Genomic DNA, 6,000 nt, shown 5'->3' with positions numbered 1-6,000 from the left:
ATAGGGGGTCAGAATTTCTTCTGTATTTCATATTTACCATGGTGAGAAAGAAATGCAGGAAACAATCACATTCACAATTGCATCAAAATAATGAAATACCTAGGAAAAGACATAACTGAAGAGGTGGAGACCTCTATAATGAAACTATAAAACACTGAAGAAATTAATTGAATAAGACAAAAGATGATAGACCTATCTATAATGCAGATAAATAGGCATAATTAATGTTGTGTAAAAGTGATGTAAAAAGTCAATGTGGGCCTTTGAAGAGTGGCTCAAGTAGTGTAGCAACTGTCTAGCCAGTATGAAGTCCTAAGTTTAAATCCCACTACCATAAAAAATAATAATTAAAATAAAATAAGTACTGTACATTGTCCCTATAAAAATCCCAATGACAACTGTCACCAAAGTTGAAAAAAACAATTTAATTTACATGGAAATATAAAAGACCTTGAATAGACAAAGCAATCCTGAACAAAAAGACCAATGCTGGAAATATCACAAACCCTGACGTGAAATTGTACTGCAGTGACATAAAAACAAATCAGCCTTGAATTCACCCCCACCCACACACACACTCAAACACACAAATCAATGGTATAATAAAAGCCTAAGATACACAAGTTCTTACAGAAAAACTTACCTGATCAATGACAGAGGCACCAAAAAAGACTCAGAAGAAACACAGCTATTATTCTGTGCATCTATATTGCTGAAACACCATTTGAAAAATAGTCATTTCTGAAAAAAAGTAACAAATAAAGAGCTACTTTTTTTATACATTTGAATGCATGTATGTATACAAGTGTTGTCACTTGAGATCAGTACACTTTCAGACAAATTTCTCAGCTGTTGGAGACAGTCCTCTGAAACTTCTTCATTGCTTGTTGTCCACCTTCTTCTATACACAACCACTTAAGAAATACCAGTGACCAATGATAGAAGATCTAGATCATTAGAGATAAGAAATCCATCATCACAGTAAGATACAGCCCAATCCCAGGAAAAAATACACAATAGGTAACATCCACACACCTTTAAGGAAAATATTATAATTGAAGGAAATTAAAGAATATTCAAATATAACTATGTTTATCATAAGAAAATGGAACAAGTGTATTTTGAGCAAGGCAACTCAGTCTCAGAAAGACAAATGTTAAGTTTTCAATTGTATATAGACTATAGACCTATGTCATTACAATAAGGTATAATTGTAAAAGGCATACTGTTTGTTTAGATCCAGCAGTAACATGGGAGGGTATAGGAGAGGGTAGTAAACATAACAATATGAACTAATGCTGAATGATTTCTAAATATCACTGTCTGAGTTATGTGTTCTATATAAACTGCTTCATTTACTCTGCACAGATTCACGAATGTAGTTCCAGCAATATTATTTTACATAAAAAGGGACACAGCACTACATGTACTTAAAACAGGCTTTTGAGTGAAAAGAGGGGAGAGTTTTTCAAGCAGGGTGTCTACAAAGGACATCTTCCCATGATGATCCTAACATATTGTTCACTTGACAAATCAACTGTTTTACTTTACTGGCTCTCCAGCCAGGCATTCCTTTTCTACTGAGCTGTTCCCTTTGGGACCTGAAGGTAGTTCACAGTGGAGTGCAGTTGGAATATGTGTATGAACCAACAATTGGAAGAATTCTGGAGATCACAGGCAAAGATCACGAAAATAAAAGGCATAAAGTAGTCAATAATGATGTCTCTTGCGCTTTAATCTATGATATTCTTGCATCTGTGACATTCTTCTTCAATTGCATAGCCATAAATACCAATCAAAAAACTAGGAACAAATTAAGGATTTGATTTCATTCCTGCTCAGGATTCTAGAAAGATTGTACTGTTTCTCAGATATAATAGTGGCATAGACATCTAGGACCCTTCAGAAATGTTCTGTTATATTGGAAGCAATGAAAGAGTTGCCATAGCAGTCCCAAGGACTGCTAGCTTAACTTCTAATTAGAAACCACCAATTTCTTTAATATATGGAAGTTTGCTTATAGCTCTGAGACTCTGTGTTGACATTTGATGTATTTTCTAATTGATAAAATGAAACTGAGAAAAAACAGAGCAAATATGGAATGTTCCCTTTATAACATGATGAGTCTATGATAATGATAAAGTTGAAATTCATATGATTCAGCTGACCTATCTAAAGATGCAAAACTCTGATTTCTGTAATGTGGTGTTTAGTTTTTTTTTATTTGGGTAATAATGTGCCTATAGTTAGAGAGGATTGAGTCACTCCTTCTTTGATTCTAAAGATCGTGTATTTACCCTGACACACAGTCAGAATATAATAAAAATGAAAATCTCAACTAAACATTGTTTCAGTTCTTCCTTGGTTCACAAAAATGGCCAAAACTAAACTTCAGAGAATTTTTTAAGTACATTTAATTTAAAAGTAAAATGATGTAATTGATAAGGACTGATTTTATTAATTTTTATTATTCATTTATTCACAGGTGCATATATTGTTTTGGTCATTTCTCCCTCTTGGCCCCTCCCCCAACCTCTCCCCCACTCTCCCCCTCACCTCCACCCAGAACCTGTTCTGCCCTTATCTCTAATTTTGTTGAAGACAAGACAGAAGCATAGTAATGAAGACAAAGCATTTTTGCTAGTTAAGGATAGCTATACAGTGTGATTCTTAGCTTTGCTTTCATGTACAAATGTGTTAAACCCAAGTTGATTCATCTAGAACTGATTTTTACACTGGTTCCTGATCCCCTTCTCATGATCACTTCTGTCACTTTAAGGTTTCTCTATTTGTTCCCCTGAAGTGGGGACATCAAACACTTTCATATTTTGGATCTTCTACCTAGCTCCATACCTCATGTATGTGCTCCCCCCTTGTCATGTGTCCCAAGTCCAACAACATTGCTGCATTTGCCGTAGATCTAAAGTCTGCATATGAGGGAGAGCATATGAATTTTGGTCTTCTGACCTGGCCACTAACCTCGCTCAGAATGATGTTCTCCAATTCTGTCCACTTACTTGCAAATAATAATGTCATTCTTCTTCATGGCTGAATAAAATTCCATTGTGTATAAACACCACATTTTCTTGATCCATTCATCAGTAGTGGGGAATCTTGGTTGTTTTCATAACATGGCTATTGTGAATAGTGCTGCAATAAACATTACTGTGCAGATGCCTTTGGAATAACCTGTGTTGCATTCTTTTGGGTATATACCCAGGAGTGGGATTGCTGATATGACAGATCTATGTTTAGATTTTTAAGAAGCCTCCAAATTTTTTTTGCAGAGTGGTTACACCAACTTGCATTCCCACCAGAAGTGTATGAGGGTTCCTTTTTCCCCACATTCTCCCCAACATGTGTTGTTGGTGTTGTTTTTGATGATTGCTATTCTAACAGGGATGAGGTGGAATCTTACTGTTCTTTTGGTTTGCATTTCCTATATGGCTAGAAATAGTGAGCATTTTTTTCATGTGTTTTTTGGCCATTTGAATTTGTTCTTTTGAGAAAGTTCTGTTTAGTTCAGTTTCCCATTTCTAAATTGCTTCATTGATTTTGGGAGAGTTTGGTTTCTTATGTTCCTTGTACCTTGTCTGATGTATAGCTGGCCAATATTTTCCCCCACTGTGTGGGTACTCTCTTCAGTTTAGAGACCATTTCTTTTCTTCTGTAGTTTTTTAATTTTATGAAGTCCCATTTGCACATTCTTTCTCTTAGTTGGTGAGCTGCTGGGGTTCTTTTGAGGTAGTCCTTGCCTGTTCCTATTACTTCCTGAGTAATTTTGGATAAGGATACATGAGCTGCTGAGAAGAATGTATATTGTGCCACAGTTGGATGAAATATTCTGTAGATATCAGGTAGGTCCATTTGATCTATGGTGTGATTTAATTCTAGGATTTTATTATCGATTTTTTTGTTTGGATGACCTATCTATTGGTGATAGAGGGGTATTTAGGTCTCCCACTACCACTCTGTTGGGGTTTATATACATTTTTAGGCCCTTCAGAGTATGTTTGATGAAGTTGGGTGCATTGATGTGGGTGCATATAGGTTGACAATTGTTATTTCCTTTTGGTGTATTTCTTTGTTTATTAGTATAGAGTGTTCTTCTTTATCTTGGTTGATCAATGTAAGTTTTAAGTCTTGTTTGTCCAATATAAGTATTGCTACACTTGCCTGTTTTTGTGGGCCACTTCCTGGGTAAATCTTCTTCCAGACTTTCACTCTCAGCCAGTGCTTGTTTCTGTCAATGAGGTGGGTCTCCTGTAGGCAGCAGATTGTTGGATCTTCTTTTTTAATGCAGTTTGTCAATTGGTGTCTTTTGATGTGGGAATTAAGTCCATTAATGTTCAGTGTTAGTATTGATAGGTATGTGGTGATCCCTGTCATTTAGTTGTCTTTGTTGCTTAAGGGTTTGATTGTGTGCAGCTGAATCAATGTTACTCTCTACTTTCTTGCCTTTTCTTCTCCTGTGGTTTGGTATTGCCAGCACTTTCATGTTTTTTTTTTCGTTTTCACTTTCTGTGTGCAGAATTCTTTGGAGAATCTTTTGTAGTGGTGGCTTGGTGGTCATATATTGTTTTAGCTTCTGCTTATCATGGAAGACTTGTATTACTACATCTAATTTGAATGATAGTTTTGCTGGGTAGAATAATTTAGGATTGAACTTATTTTCATTCAGTGCCCGGAAGACCTCACTCCATGCTTTTCTCGATTTTAACATTTGCATTGATAAATTTGCTATGATTTTCATGGGTTTACATTTGAATGTTATTTGTTTTTTCTCTTACATCCTTCAATATTCTTTCTCTAGTCTCTGTGCTTGTTGCTTTAATGATAATATGTTGTGGGGTAGTTCTTTTTTGGTAAAGTCTGTTTGGTGTTCTGGAGGCTTCCTGTACCTAAATGGTGATAGTGTTCTTTAGATTTGTTATTATTTTGTTGAATATATTATGTATTCCTTTTGTTTGCACCTCTTTTTCTTCAATTCCCATGAGTATCAAGTTTGGTCTTTTGATGGAGTCAGTGAGTTCTTGCATCTTCCTTTCACAGGTTTTGAGTTGTGTGACTAAAAGTTCTTGTTTTTCCTTTAATTACCATTTCATCTTCAAGTTCTGAGATTCTGTCTCCTGTTTGTTCTACTGTGCTGGAATGGCTTTCCATTTTGTTTTGTATTTCTGTTTCATTCTTTTTTCTGGTTTTCCATATCATGGGACACTTCTTTAATATTCTCAGTTTTTGACTTAACTCATTTCTCTTTCTATTTATAGTGTTCTTTGTTTCATTTTGGTGTTTATTTAGGGCTTCTATGATGACATTTATTTGCTTTGGTGTTTTCTAATATTCTTTATTGTTGCTGTCTTGGAATTTCTTGAGTGCCTCACTGTGTGTTTTGGTTGACCATGTTTAGTAACATCTCTATGAAATTCTCATTGATTACTTGTAGGATTTCTTTTTTTATTATTATTATTCATATGTGCATACAAGGCTTGGGTCATTTCTCCCCCCTGCTCCCACCCCCTCCCTTACCACCCACTCCACCCCCTCCCTCTCCCCACACCCCCTCAATACCCAGCAGAAACTATTTTGCCCTTATTTCTAATTTTGTTGTAGAGAGACTATAAGCAATAATAAGAAGGAAAAAGGGGTTTTGCTGGTTGAGATAAGGATAGCTATACAGGGAGTTGACTCACATTAATTCACATTAATTTCCTGTGTGTGTGTGTTACCTTCTAGGTTAATTCTTTTTGATCTAACCTTTTCCCTAGTTCCTGGTCCCCTTTTCCTATTGGCCTCAGTTGCTTTTAAGGTATCTGCTTTAGTTTCTCTGCATTAAGGGCAACAAATGCTAGCTAACTTTTTAGGTGTCTTACCTATCCTCCCCTCTCCCTTGTGTGCTCTCACTTTTATCATGTGCTCAAAGTCCAATCCCATTGTTGTGTTTGCCCTTGATCTAATGTCCACATATGAGGGAGAACATTCGATTTTTGGTCTTTTGGG

Source organism: Castor canadensis, chromosome 14, assembly GCF_047511655.1.
Source record: "Castor canadensis chromosome 14, mCasCan1.hap1v2, whole genome shotgun sequence".
Taxonomy (NCBI): Eukaryota; Metazoa; Chordata; class Mammalia; order Rodentia; family Castoridae; genus Castor; species Castor canadensis.
The sequence above is the reverse complement of the archived record's forward strand: the minus strand, read 5'-3'. Positions refer to the sequence as shown.